The sequence below is a fragment of the Rhea pennata genome, chromosome 5 (assembly GCF_028389875.1).
Source record: "Rhea pennata isolate bPtePen1 chromosome 5, bPtePen1.pri, whole genome shotgun sequence".
Taxonomy (NCBI): domain Eukaryota; kingdom Metazoa; phylum Chordata; class Aves; order Rheiformes; family Rheidae; genus Rhea; species Rhea pennata.
The window spans coordinates 36,431,226-36,447,094 of NC_084667.1; the positions used below are offsets into that span (position 1 = coordinate 36,431,226).

The 15,869-nt window shown below is 37.0% G+C and overlaps 1 protein-coding gene across 10 annotated transcripts in view; it reads right to left on the minus strand.

Annotated features, from left to right (window-relative positions):
• SOX6 (SRY-box transcription factor 6) overlaps positions 1–15,869 on the minus strand; it is a 366,958-nt gene that overhangs the window by 339,151 nt on the left and 11,938 nt on the right. The window contains exon 1 of one of the 10 annotated variants that reach the window (XM_062576040.1): positions 12,532–12,569. The exons of the other annotated variants lie outside the window; for them this stretch is intronic. The gene's annotated coding sequence lies outside the window, so the exon portion shown is untranslated. Of the gene's footprint in view, positions 1–12,531; positions 12,570–15,869 lie in introns of those variants that run through there. 10 annotated transcript variants of the gene reach the window in all.

The window sequence follows — 15,869 nt, forward strand, 5'->3', positions numbered from 1 at the left end:
TTCATATTATTAACCCTTTTCTGCTACCCATCCCAACCTCCCCCCTCTTCCTACAGGAGTTTAAGCACTGCTGTAGTTAGCGTGATTTTGATATTGGTGCTAGCTGGGTTTTTCCGGCCCAGCTTTGGAACCTAACAAACCTAATATTTCCTTCATTATCACACACTTGCATTGCCCATTCATGGACACATTTTAATGTTTATGTGTTATATACAGCTTTCTATAAAGAAAGACAATTCCCTCCCCCAAATATATGTTGCATTCAGCCCTTCTGTCGTATACAAGATACAGACTGCAGTGCTTCTGTATTGTTCGTATTTCCCTGTCTCACGGTTAACTCACAGCAGCAGACAGATTGGCTAGGTTTCCAAACTGGCCATTTGGACTAAAACTTCAAAAAGGTCATGAAAATCTGAAAGAAAATGATGATGTATCCTACATTCAAGAATTGCATAGCCCAACTCTCATATCTGTCTTCCTCCCTCTCATTTAAGGGTTGTTTCCTAGTTCTCAATTACATTTCTTCAATAGCAATGGCAGTATATGCTAACACAAGGACTTTGGCTAGAAGAGCCATCTATGAATAATGAGACCAAAACAGAGGCTTAGTCTTTGGATTTTACTCATATACGATTAATCTGCATTTTCTATATCTTTGATGATATTTATTTCCTGTTAACTAATTCTACTAATTCAGGTACCATACCCAATGTCTTAAGGAAATTTCAGGCTTTGGTCAGTATAAGAAATTGTATTACATCCTGCAGATGATGAAAAAGAGGAAGGAAAAACCTTTGTACCTACCAAATTGAGCTGTTGTAATCTCAAATCAGTTGTTCTGCACGTACGGATATAATGACAGGAAAAAAAGTAATTATAATTAGGTGTCTATTTTGATTTTTCTCTTCATAGTATCCGTACTGAATATCATTTGATTTTAACAAACTATAAAGTCATTTCAGGCAGGCACTGTATATGTTTGCAGTTAGTGGTACACTTGGAATCTCTAGCTTATTTCAATAAAATTTTCATACACAATCATTTAAACATTTTAAGACTTAAAACAAGGAGATCACTTCCACCCGTGAGACAATCAAGCTTCTTCAGTAGGACAACTGATGCACTGAAATCTCAGGTTAAATAAATGGAATATTCCTATAAAGCAAAAATTCAGAACATGTGCAGAGAGTTCAGGGTAAGTCTAAGAGTTCAGCTTTGACGGAGGTCAGTCTTGCAAATAAGTTTTAAACGTAGATTCCCATCATAGGATGTTCGGATTATTATTGACAATTCACGACTGGAAAAATAAGTTAGAGGAAATTAACTCCATACTGATGAAACAGATTGTAGTAATAAATCCATCCACCTAAGAAACATCTTCCCTGAAATAATAGTAAAAATTCAAATACCTCAAGGAACATTTAGAAATATACTAAGGGAGGGGAGAGGGTTAAAAAAGTACTTTGGAATTGTATTGATGATAAAGAAACATTTATATTATCATAGAATATTCTACTAACTTCCACTTGTCACAGTAGCGCAAATGGAACAAAGACATTTCCTTAACAATATAAAAACAGTCTGCTGTTTCACTCTAAATACAAATTACTTCCAATTGTGTATACATAAAAAAAAATTGCTGTCATTTCTCATCCCTACCAGGCTATCTGTTAGTTATGTAAAGTCAACCAAAAACTTTCCAAGCTAGTAGTTCCAAAGCCAGTACTGGAGCTTCTTGAATAGTCCAAATCAGATTTAACAATTCTGTATCTCTACATGCTTCACAAGATCAGACTAAACTATACTTTAGTAACCGGGGTTATATGTAATTAAACCTTCCTCAGGTAGATCTGAAAATTAAAACAAAGGTCACAGCATTTTCTTCGTGTCAAGACCACCACCGCCATTCTGGAAGTAGGCACTGTTCATGCAGAACTGTCCCAGAAACATAGCCTTAAAAATTGCAGAGTTTATCAAAAAAATGTTAACATAGAAAGATGTAAACTTATTTCCTCTGTCCATGCCCCATTTTCTCAAGTTAAATAATTTGCTTGTTCCTGTTTGCTTCTTTACCATATCTCCATCCATCCTTAAGATACATGTTAGATGGGGGGTTTTTTCCTAATCCATAAGAAGTTTCTAGAACTATCAATATATCTAGAGATCTAGAACTATCAATATATCTAGAGATAAATTGCATCTCAGAGTGCTGAAGCTGCATTTATAGAAAAGTAAAAGTATTTCTAGCCTAGTCTTGCTCCCATTGCCTCTTTTCAGTCTGGCATCACCTTCATCTGTTTGTCCAGTCCAAGCAAATCACTTCTTAAATGCTATACCTCATTTTATTTTTACAGGCAGTTTCCAAGAGGCACTGGGACGAGCTGTAAAACTAAAAGGGAGAGCTAGACTCAAAAGCTTGGCCACTGGATGTCTACTTTTTTTTGACCTCACAGCAACCTGAAAGATCAAATCTTTTTAGACTACAAATACTGAGCAGAAAATCACAAACCACCATTCTAAGACTGCATTCTATAAGGCTCTCATTCCTCAGAGTAGAAGATTATCTGACCAATGCATTTTCTTCTCCACTTTCTGGACTAATTTAACAAAGAAAGTGAGGCTGGCATATACAGGTTCATGGTAAAGTGTTTCTTTTCGGTCCCTGACAGAATGCTGCCTATCTCCATCGAAGAGGAAAAACACTACGATTAACCCTAACCTACTTTTACTCTACTACTTTTTAACATAGGCGCCAATTAAAATATTGAATCCATGAGTTAGTTAAATAGCAATTCTCTCATTCAACCTTAATAACAATCCCTCCACCTCACAGTGCATAAAAGTTACAATGCATCGGCTTAAAAAAATAGTTTTTAGTGCCAGCAAGCAAGCTAATTGTAGTAAAATGAACAATACTGAAATTGTTTGAAGATGGAATTAAATTTAATGAAATTCACAAACAAACCCCTTTTAGAAAGTAACAACAGCTTTTTGAACATTAAAGAGAAGCTCATTATATCAAGACAACGCCAATGTAAAAGGCAACCCGACTTCAATCACTGCATATCTGCATATTAATGAACTTGCTGTGTGCAGCAGGGACTGAACAGAGTAAGTAATGCGAAGACTGTCTTAAAGCATACAGTACACTTTAAAAAAAAACACGCTACCTTTAATCAATGAAACACCTTTTCATTCGTACCTTAATAGCAACTGAAATGATTTCAAACGTAACACAAAGGGAAGATGATACTTAGTAAAGGTTTCTTTAAGACATAACATTTCTTGCACATTCTTTCAGCATTCACATGCTGTCAGCATCACTGTGGCAAAGACTTTCAAGTTTCAGCAGACAGATACCGCCTAGTACAAAGTCTTTGTCATAATAATTTCATTGCAGCCCCCTGATCAAACATCTAGACAAATCTGAGACTGAAAAGTGAGAGCTAACCAGTGACCTTTGATTAGAACCACAAGCACCAGTTTTAATAAAATGCCTCATTCATTGCTTTCCACTGCCAACAAGGAAGGTGTGTTTGAGCCTGAAAAATGTAGTCAATATACCATTTACACTCATATAATGATTCCTATTATTCACAGTTAGAATTTGTGACTGTAGCAAGTGAAACGCAGACATCTTAAAATAGCTAAATGAAAACACACTGACAACATTCTACCTTTAAAATATATTCAGGAGCCTGGCTCTGCCTTTCTGTTGCCTGCTGCTGGCTTTCATGTCTTGCTGATCGTATTGTAATAGGGCTCCCTCCTCCCCGCCCCAGCTTCATTTACACAATGTTTGGTTTGTTACTATTTCTCCAAATCCATGACTGTTGGCAAAGTCCAGTTTTCAGGAGCCTTTGAATTTGTACTTCACTTAAGTAACAGTGCTCCATTCAAATACACATTTATAAAGCGGCCTTTTTATATGTCATACATGAATATTTATATATTAAATTTTGAAAATTCAACTCATTTTTGGAGCTGAATATCCTAGCATGCTTTGACGAAGGCTGGAAAAAAGACTTTGCAGACTTGAGCAGTGGTTCAAAACACTTTTCCTTCATAATATCTAAGTTGCTGGGGTCTAATACAGAGTTTCAAGGAAATACAATTAAAATCCATTTCATGTATTTGTGCTTTAGCATATGAAGCAAGAGGACAGAAAGGGGGTCTTACCACATTTATTTCCCACTTGAAAAGAGAAAGTCTGAAGCAGGGTAATAAATATTCAAATGACTTTGCACCACTGAGCTACCATATCAAGCTAATGATCTGTAGTCTGGAGCTCTATAAAAAGAAAGCTTACTGCCTGCCGTCACCTAGAGGTGTTGCTGTAAACACTGTGGGGGGATATTCTCCTCTCAGTGTGTGTGCCCGTAACTACACTTAATGCTGTTTTCAAGATAGAATATATTGCTGAGTCGTAAAACCAAAAGACAGGATGAAACAAATGCAGAAGAAATCTAAGGACAAAATGAATTAAAAGAAAGCTTCTAGTAATATAACTTGTTTCTTCACTGTGCTGTGAAGAGGTGGGTTTGCATTTCAGGCCTCACTTGCTGTAGCAGCAATGGCAAAAAGAGAGCTAGAGCTGTTCAGTCATACATACAGCAGGAGTTTATGGCTAGTTAACTAAGAGCAGGATGAGTGAACTCCAGAGCTTGTCAGACCCTGCTGTAACCTCGAATTTACTGATGTTATAATATGGTATGGCCCACTACATGAGAGCACTCCCCTTCAGACAGGAAGAAAACAGGAAAAAACAACAGATTTGTTATGAACAGTCTGTATTTTCACTACAGCATGGATCAAGCAGGCATATGCTCCATCAGAAGCCATGGAGAAAAGGCAGCACTAAGTACATAAAGAAGTATTTCTAAATGCATATGTAATGATACAGAAGTCTTATCTTTATTACAAAATATTGCATTAAAAAAAGGAGAGAGATGGTCTGCAATTTAAGCATAGGCCTGGAAATGAGCCATATCTTCAAAGTTCTGATTCTGGCTAGAACCCAAACCATCTTGAAACCTTCTTGCTTCAGTTTCCCAACTGGAAAAGTGAGAATAAACATACTTGCCTACAGTATTTCTCCCTCTCAAGAGTGGAGGATTCGTTAAACCCAGAGCACTAGTAACTTGTCTATCTATCTGGAGGCTCCAATGTCCCTTATCATCTCCACACAAATTCAAAATACAAATAGCAGTAGCAGTCATGCATATGCTCTCTTATATGCACTCACTTTCTAACTGGCAAGACAGCTTAGACATGTCTGTGTGGACAGTTTAGAGCAAAAGAGACTGAGAGAAAACTACACACAAAAGGCATGCAGAACCAAAGGGAAAAGTCCTCCAAGGTCCACATTTATATTCTTCTGAGTCTCAGTCTTATGAAAAGTAATACCCTTCTTCCAAACCTGAAGGAACGTGCCTGTCAAAAAAAAAGTAATACCCTTCTTCCAAACCTGAAGGAACATGCCTGTCAAAAAAAAATTCTCAGGTACCTCTCACCAACCCAAGCAGGACTCAAAATGACAAGCTAACCTGAAATTGCACAGCAAAAGGAGGGAAACAAATTGTCTCTTTCCCAACATAGTAACATCAGACAGGCATTTTTTGTTCTCCTATATTGCTCAAGAACCAAAGCTATCCCTGCTGGCCCAAAAGTGGACGATAGCATCTTCTTGCTTACATGTATATAGCAAACAGTGCCTTGCCAGTTCTTTAGGGCTTTAGGTCAGTTGGAAGAGGCAAAGTCCTATTCAGTTATAATAAATAAATATATATATTAAATATACTACTAAGAGGAAGAAGGGACTGCAGCATCTCTCATATGAGGGAAGGCTACGAGAGCTGGGCCTGTTCAGCTGGGAGAAGAGAAGGCTGAGAGGGGATTTTATCAATGTGTAGAAGTATCTTAAGGGAGGGTGTCAAGAGGATGGTGCCAGACTCATTTCAGTGGAGCCCAGCAACCAGATGAGAGCCAACAGGCACAAACTGAAACACAGGCAGTTCCATCTGAACATGAGGAAAAACTCCTTTACTGTGATGAGAGTGACAGAGCACTGGAACAGGTTGCCCTGGGAGGTCATGGAGTCTCCTCCTCTGGAGATACTCAAAAGCTGTCTGGAAACGATCTTAGGCAACATGCTCCAGGTGACCCTGCCTGAGCAGGGGGGTTGCACAAGATGATCTGCAGAGGTCCCTTCCAACCTCAATCATTCTCTGATTCTGTGATTCTCTGATTCTTATATGTTATATAATATTATCTAATACTATACATAATAATTATATATTAAATATTGTATTATATTAATAATAAATTGCTAGCTTTTGCAATCTCATTCCAGAACTTGCCTAGAGTATTCTCAGTCTCTCTGGCTTAAGGGAACCCTTAACTGGCCATTTTCCACTGGCTTTTCATTTCTAGCAGTCAGATCTGAAATAGTAGTCAGAAAGGAAAAGAGTCCAGATTCTGTGAGTGCAAATGAGATATCTGGTAAGAATGAGGAGCTAAGACAGCTAAGACTTCTTTAGCATCTACCTAGTCACTTTGACCAAAAAAAAAAAAAAAAAAAAAAGGAAAGGAAAGGAAAATAGAAAAAACCCTTATGCCCTTATTGTATTTCATTTGAAGGACAAAAAAAATCTCTCGCCAGGATCATTTTAGTTTTAAATCATAAGGTTTTTCAGTCTTCCACAGGATTCCTTCTGAACTGCCCAAGCACACATAAATCTAATTAATACATGCAAACATTCTGCAACTAAAGAATCAAGGTTCTGATTTTGATTCTGTTTGCGAAAAGGCCTGAGCAACCCCTGAAAATATAATTTTAACATCTTGATCCATTATGTTTTTACCCCAACAAAACTGAGAGAAGAAACGTTACCACCTTCCACTGATGTTTTCCTTAAGGTATTTATACATTTAAACACACAAGAAAAGACAAAGACAACTTCTTAGATGTGCTTAAGTATTGTGCAGTCTAACAAAAGCCAAGAAAATCTGGAGTTATCTATCTGAAGCTACAGAAGGATACTCTGTATGTGTACACATATGCACACCTTCAATTAATGATTTGTTACTTCTCATTTTTGTTCTATAACAGAACAAGCTAGTGACAGACTGACCTATCAGAACTTTCAATTTCCTAGTTTTTATTACGTGAGGTCTGTGAAATAATGTTGTTCAAACATATCTGAGGTATAGAAAAATATAATTAGTCTTTGTTTCTTCTAGATAATTAAAAATTTGCTTAATGTTTATTTCTGTGTTTAGACATTTGTTCAACTTTGTGCTTGTAGCCAACTAAATGTAACTGCTGCTATAATACAATATAATATTATTGCTTGTTTCTTTTCTGGAACCACTTGGCCTTTACACGAATGTTGAACCAAAATGGAGCAAACCAGCCCGTTAAGCGTTAGTCCTAAGTTAAGTGGTAACATGATCTATTTAGTGGCACACTTAGCAAGTCAGCTCTACTGCTGCTTATTTAAATAGAAATTGAAATATTAGCTGCTCAACAAACACCAAGCATTCTATGCAGGAAACTGAAAGGATTCTAGACCCTCCTATATGATAAAGCTTTTGACAAGTCCCCTTAGACAGTTTCCTATTCTGAAATACAGTAACATCTCTAATATTCAAGAAAGAAACATAACTAAGCAACAATATGAACATAAGAAAGACAAATGTACCCAGGATGGACACATTGCAGATATACTGGTATGGTAATCATTACCTGAATTTAACATAAAGTCCCTAGGCTCTGTAATTATAGATAAATGAAAGGATACTCTGTGCAAAATAATAAAATAGTCAAATATGTTTGGTAAAGTTGACATAGCTTGCTAAAAATTTGTTTCAAAACACAGCTTTACCTGGCACCTTTTTATTTATAGTATAAGGAAGAAAAACCTATCTATAATCTCAAACTCTTGAGGGCATTAGAAGTATCGATCAACAAATGCTCTAGATACGCTAGCTAATCAGATCATCATGTACCTTTGTAAGGACTTTGAAAGTTCTCTGTGAGATCCAGCTCTGCTACCCACACTTTTCTTTTACATATAAACTCTGTGATTTGAGATTATAGAGCTAAAGGATAATTTTGTATTCCACTGTTGCCACCTGTCAGTGAGCATTTCCTAAGGGTAGTGCCACTATTCCCAGAGCTTCACACATCTGTATAAAGGGTTGCATTTTCATTCTAAACTGGCTACTTCTGAATGCTCAGCCTTAAAGATTTTGATTTGCGATAGCTGTTTCGCAATGCAGAAAAACCAAAGGAGAAGTCAAGCAATGTTATCTAAACAAACACAGATCATTATGCCTGATCAAAGCAACCATACGGTTAGTTTTGGCCAATTAGTATAGCATAAATGCTGAATTCTACCACTATATAAACTTCAAGATCGACCCTGCAAGCTTTTAGTCAACAGAGCAGCCCCAAAACAAGAGAAAGACCCGTCTACCTGAGCAAAGACTTTGGAATTATTACTGGCCATATCCAAAAACCACTACCACAAAGTATTACATTCTTTATGCAGCTTTTTCATGCCTGAAAATGATTATTGTCTATATAGCACAGTCATTAAAAAAAATATATCCTAAGTGTTTATTTTTACATAAGTGTAACTTTTTTATTGTTGAGAAATAAAAATCCATTATACGTGGTTCAAATGTTAGCATCAATGATCTTACAGTACTTATTTCATTCTTATTCTCAATTTCTCAATAAGCAGAATTATGCAAGTGTCTTATTTATGACTAAACAGTGCTGTTCAACTTCCTACTATTTTTTACTGGAAAAGTATTACTCTATTGTACACATTTTCATTTTTAATAGATGATTCACTTGCTTGATACTAAATGGAACAAATGTCTTAGTAACGTAATCAAAAATATGCAGACATGTGTTTCCAAAATTAATTTTGATATTTCCTGTCACTGAACTTGCCTCATCAGAGCATAATAGTAATTTTATAGTTGTAGCAATGCTGATTTCACCACATAAGAATCTACAGGAACATTTGAAATCGCGCATGTTCGAGAATTTATTTTTTTGTCCAAAGCAGCTACACAGCCAGTTTGCTTCAAAATCCTCTCATCTTCCCTTTAAGTCAGGCAGCAACTAGATTCTGAATTTCCAAAGAACAATGGTGTAAATCACAATTTAGATGTACTTAGAGTTTCTTTTTTCATTCTCTCTTATAAAAAGCTGTAAGTGTCATAAAACATTTCTATGCTTTTTCTCGCCATTTAAATCACTTTCTCACTATTTGAAATACATATCTTGATCCTTTTAGGTAATTCAGCAATCAGTAAAAAAGAATGTGGGCTATTATATTTATTGTTCAAGGTTTAATTTATACTAGGCACTGCAGGGGTAGACCAAACATTTCTTTTATAAAAGTCCTTTTCCTCCTGTTTCACACAACATTTTTCAGAAAATAATCAGTTTTACAAAAAATGTTAACATATGGCAGTATTTTTGGAACTGCTGTAGAATTAGAGGCAATAAAATTGCCTCGGACAAGAAAGAACAAATAGGCCAAACCAAATAATTATTCTTGCAGCTTTCTTTAACCACTAACTCCATTTTATATGCAGTTTCCCATCTCCCATATTAAATCTGATCATATATATTTAATTCCATTCTTAAAAATTTCAGTAGACAACTTCAGTGCTAACCTACAACTGCCCTGTCAGAAAATCTTTGATGTCACAGCATAATAGCTCCTGAAAGAACAGCACTAATACTTAATGTAACATGAAACCAGGGCCCTGCAGTGGGGCTGTCTGCTGTCAGGAACAAACAGTTTCACTGCAGTTCCCCAGAAGTGACAAGATTGAGAACTAACAGGGCAGCACCTTCTCAGTGCTACAGACCTGTGCACTAGAGTCACTGGCAAATCCAATTTCATCATTTAAATATATCACCATTATTTAAAAATAAATAAAAATGCCCAGCATTACAGCCACAGTTCATCTGAGATGTTCTCTTCACCTGCTGTAAATGCAAACATTCTGATAGAAATACAAATTATTCCTATGCTGCAAATAATAAAACAGGAATCTGTAGTTATGTAGAATTTCCCTAAATGTCATGTTTTTAAATAAAGATGTTGGGGTTGCCCAATGCATTCAAAATCCTTTTCCAGAATTTATAATTTATCTTGCTATGAACTCTGAATCTCTTCTATTTTGAGTTGAAATTTTAAGATTAAAAGGATCACTAGATGGTCTTCAATAAAAAACATTGATATTTTTCCCAATTACTAACACGGATGACTGGGGTCCAGCTGTGACCTTATTATCAGATGCTTACTAATGAAAGCTATTGTATGTGTCAGGCGGCACTGGAAGATCAGATTCTAAAATCTTACATGAACCCTATTCTGAATGGAACCAAATGTCCTTTGCAAAGTGCTCCTTACAGTGGAACTAAAGCTGCTCACAGGAGATATATCATATTTTCAGAATCAGGCCCCATATGTCTGTGTTTTGAGCCCCTTTCTTGACCTCTTTTAAAATGTTTTTAAGTTTCCCATGTAACATTGCTTCGGGTCAAAATATATCATTATAAATGAGAGCAGCAAGCTCCCAAGGAAATCAGCTCCATTGCTGGATTTATTTTGTGTCTTGGAAAGCTGACCAGTCTATTTTATAAACTAGCAATAGCTGTATTTTCAAAGTTTATAAAACCTGGCCTCTGGCTAACTTGTAAACATAGGATATATTATCCTTTTGTTTGCAAAGCTTAATCCTACAACTGTCAAGCTGAATAAACCTTTAAAATAATAGTAAAAATAAAAAAAAAGCACTTGTCATTAGCAGAAAACTGAACTCAGATTGAGATTAAAAAAAAATCAATGGTGCAGTCTTTGACGTATTTTGCTAGTAAACATGCAACTGTGAACATGCTTATCACACAAATTTCTCAAAAACATTCCTGGGCCATCTAATTCTAAGAGACATGAAGTGGTAAGTGTTTTTTAAAAGTATCCATGCTTCACCATCCTCTCTCAATGAATCTGTGACAGCTGGCAAAAATAACCTGTAATGCTTTAAATCATGTAGGATCTTATTGACACTGAATTAGAAATGAGATTCTTCTTTTGGATTCAGAACACACATCCACACAACAGCATTAAAAACTATCTGCTCATATATTTGCAACTATTGTTATTTATTCCTAGAACACACTTAAAACTGATACCCAGCGTACAAGCACTCAGTTAGAGACAGTCTTTACCTTAGAGCCTAAGTAGATCAGACAGGAGGAGAAAGAAGGGCACTGTCAGTAAAGCAACGTGTTTGAAATCACAGTCTGTGGCAATGACAAAACAGAGGTTAATGCCAAGTCCTCCTGTCTCGCAAGGCAGTGGCACCCGCGCCAGCGCCCACCGCTGCCAGAGCTACGGGAGGCGGGTTGTTCCAGCCGTCAGGAATTCACCTAGGGCCCTTCCAGGCGTTAACTGCCCTCTGCTCTCCATTACAGCCTACTGTCCCTCCAGTTACACATTGCATGGTTTGAGCTGCAGGTTAATCTAACTCACTTTGCTGCAGTGATACTAACTGGAAGCTTTCACACAGTCATGCACTGCACCTCAGCTGAAAAGCAGGAGAAAAGAGCTAAATGTATGATTTCTTCTGTCCCTCCAGCTAGACATGCAACAACCTGCCTGCCAACACTCTAATCTGAGCTTTATATGCTTTACCTCAGCTATTTTAAAGATGGTGCTTAAAAAAGAAAGACAAACACTCGAGCTTTAGGACAGCACTTAACAGCACCCATATTCCATCTCCGTGGGAGCAAGGAAAAGCTCTGAGACAATGAAATGTTCTTTCTTCACTGATCAGACAAAACCAAAGTTTGTTCCTGTTCAGGAAAAAGTGAATCCATTACTTTTGTCTGAGATGACTACACTTTTCTTGAGTTTCTTTTTTTAAATTCAGTTCATTTGATCCTTTTTGACGTCTGGTCATGAATTTGGAGAAAATTATACACATATGTAAGTGAAATTTTAAAAATATAATTGGGAATAATCATACAATAACAGAAGAAGATACTCTGGATTTTATGACTCTAGCAACATTAAGGTAGTAGCAAGATTATATTGTATAGTAGAACAGGTGAGAGGAGGAAGACAGCAACTCAGAACCACTACTCTATCTGGCCAAGACATTTTGAGAGGAGACCAAATATCTGACTGAACTGTCTAGAGATCACAGTTCAGAGAAAGCCCACTGCTAATTATTGGCTGAAAAACACTCCTTTGGAATGAGAAAAAAGCTTGTAGAAAGCAAAGAGAACTTGGAAACAGAGAAAGTCATTATAAAAAAAACCCCAATTTATCTTCAGGATTTGATATACTAATTAGAGTTGGGCATTTTAATTTCTGCAGATAAATAACATAGTCCTAAACAACGGAAGAAATAAACTTCTGGTCAAACATTAGAGTCTCAGTCAAAAACCTTAGCATTTTCATATTAAACAGAAGTTGATTATAAAGAACATACTTATCTAACATCAGCAATTATGCAAAAAGAGTTATTCCCTCCAAAGATTATCCATAGCCTTCTTGGACAAAACAAGCCCAGAAGTTTTTAATCCTGAATGTGTTGAAGGCTGGTCATCAAACAAAAGACCAGGTCAGTGAGGAAATGCAGAAGCTAAAAAAAATAAACAAAACACCACTAGTGAATAAGGATTCAGTCCCCCAAAGTGCTAAGCATGTTGGCTCCAATTCAGCAAAGTACTTAACTACATGCTGAATTTTAAGCACATACATAGTCTCATTCCCACTAAGATTATTCACGGGCTTTAAAGCTCAGCATGCGCTTACATAGTCTGTTGAACCAGGACCAGAGCACTTGGTGTCTTGCAGGACTAAACCCTGAGTGTTATCAGCTGGACCTAAAAGAGCTCAAGCAAATGAATTTTCTACCTGCCTTAGTCAATAACTCTGACTTTCATTGTGAAGACTTGAACCATTCAGAGATTATGATCTCAGATTACCGTTCTTCCACAAGTAGAAGAATGTGGAAACTCAGTAGACATTCCTATGATCCATTATAGCATTTGCTTTTGATTTTTGGAGGATCTAATATATATATTAGAAAAACTCCCAATGATTTTCCCGTAGGCAAAAGGGTCATGGACCAAAGCCCATTGGCTCCTCTGGCTGAGAAGCAGCGCAGAACTGAGCATGTGCACCTGAGTTTAATTGTAAGAATCATCATTGCATGAATTGTTGTGAATAAATGCCAATTATCCAATTTATCATTGCTATTTAATTTAACGCAACAATTGTGATAAGAGTCAAACTGCTCTTCCCACATTTGATTATATTTGTTATAGCTCCAGCACTGGCGAACACGCAGCCCATGGGCTTCACTGACCTCCGGCAAATGAGAATTTCCTACCCAGGGACTGCCTTCGCCACAGCTCTGCTATTCCCCATGAATAGCATGGGGACTGAGGCCTGACTGTGATCTATGCAAAATGCCTTTATTCATGTTTTAAAATATTTGATATATCATTTTTTTGCAATGAATAGGGTCAGGATTTTTTTAAAAAAGAGGCAAATCATAAACAACCCCTTTTGCACACAAATAAAAGGTTGTTTTAACATCAGTTATTACTAGTGTGATGAGAGAATTTTTATTTGCATTTTGCTCTTGTGCTGTCTCTTGTCGAAAGCACACTAGGTGACAAAGTCATTTTGCATATGTCACAGTCAGGCCTCAGTCCCCACGCTATTCATGGGGAATAGCAGAGCTGTGGCAAATTTTATTAGAATCTGAATTTTTAAAAAGCTTAGTAAGATACTGGCACGTTAATCAAGCGAGAATTTGTACTCAGAAACCAAAAGAGGATGGAAAGAACCTCATGCACCATCATGTCTGAAACAAGGTTAGAAACAAATCGTGAAAGGTTTTTGTTTTGTGCAATGGTTGCCATGCCTCATTTGGACAACTGTACTACGCTGTGGCATAGAAATGAATTAACAAACATGCACTACCAGTAATGGAGTGACCCTGAAATCATTAGACAGTCAAGACTGGCACGATCTGGCAGCTTTAACAGGAGAGAACATTACTCTTGGGAAGCCTAGACTACAGCCACCACCAAAGAAAAGAAATGACATGCATCATGGCATATTTTTATATGCCCAAGAATTCCAATCAAACCAAAGCAACAGAGGATCCTACTAACCCTAGACACTCTTATGAGAGATATGGAGGACCTATGGGTCCTTCCCTAGAAGTTCAGTAGTTCAGCGCCTCTCAAGATGAAGTTTCATATTTATTGTATAGACTGGTTCCCTATTTGTTGTCTCTACAACACAACAAGCAGGCCAGGCTCGATGTGTTACTAAGTGTGATGCAGTGGCTCCAGCGCAGCCTAACATGCACAACCGGAAGACTGCAAACCATGATGTAGTTCTTCTAAAAAAATTGTCTATCACTGGAAGTCCAAAAAAGCTCTAACTGAAAGGATATTATAGATACAAGAGCTGCATAACCTTCCAGGAAGCTGAGAATAGATGAAAAATATTTTTCCATTTTACATATCACAGGGTTTTCAACTCTGGAGATTATATATCCCAGTTATCAACAGCTGTTCAGTCATTACTCCCTCTAAGCTCAGTTAATATCCCGTTTGATTGTGAGTGACAGGAATAATGATTTTGGTATCTTCCCCTCAGTTTCTTGGAAAGTGGAAAGGTACAGGTGAAGCAGGAGAAGAATATGATTTGAGAGGCTGTATCCACTAATACTGATCTGACCCCACATATCCTAGTTTTCTATCTATCCCCTTCCTCTCTTCCCCTCCCCTCCTTTAGCATTCTCCCTCCGCTCCTCTCCACAGAAACTCACTACTCCAGGCTCTAAAGCACCTGTTTCATTTCCATTTTGCTTTTAGCTAGTCTCAAACCTTCATTGCAAACAAGATCAAAAAGTTACCACCCTTCCACTCACAACTATTTTAAAAACATAAAATACAATTTTGTTTCACCTCAGCTTAAACATTCAGGCCACAGGTTGGTGTGTAGATGTGTTGGGATTGTTAATTTATACTAATAATTTAGAATCTGGAGAGTCTTTCAATAGTATTTGCTATCTATCAATTGTTGGAAGGATCAGTACAACACAAAAATTTTAAGATATTCATGCAAATTATCACAAGCACTTCATATAAATAATACATTTATGCACACACACAAGACTGACAAAAACGTAAAAAAAAAAAAGAAAGAAAAAAATCACTGACTTGATTCATTCAAACATTCCCTTGAAGCCTGCCTCTTCTCAGAAAGCAAAGGCAAATAACCTCTGTCTCAAAGTATTTGTTGTAAACTTCATTATGAGCAACACAAGAGGAATATGGAGCTCAGTCACAAATATAATGCACACTAAAGGGGACTATTTTGACCATTGCATACTATCTTCTTAGAAAGTCAGCATTATAGACAGCAACTATATGGAAAATTTTTAATAATTTAAATGTATCAAGCTATGATCAAATAATATTAGACTGTAGAAATTCCCTATGTATGTTCAATAACAATAAGAGCATTACAGTCATTACTCAGTTCAACACATTCACTCCTCCCTCCCATCTTTGTCCTTTCATATCCCTTCCCCTTCTCTTCCTCTCCCTTTGTTTTTTCTTCCCTTCCCTTCTCCCACACACTTTCAAGAAGGCCCAATTCAGGACAGTGTGGCATCAGCAGAGACCAGCGACAGCTGCTGTTCCAGCTACAACAGTGAGTGGATTTAAAAAATACAGAGATAGATAGATCGATCGATCAAGGGACAGCTTTAAAGTTGGGGAGACCTGTTTAAATTGA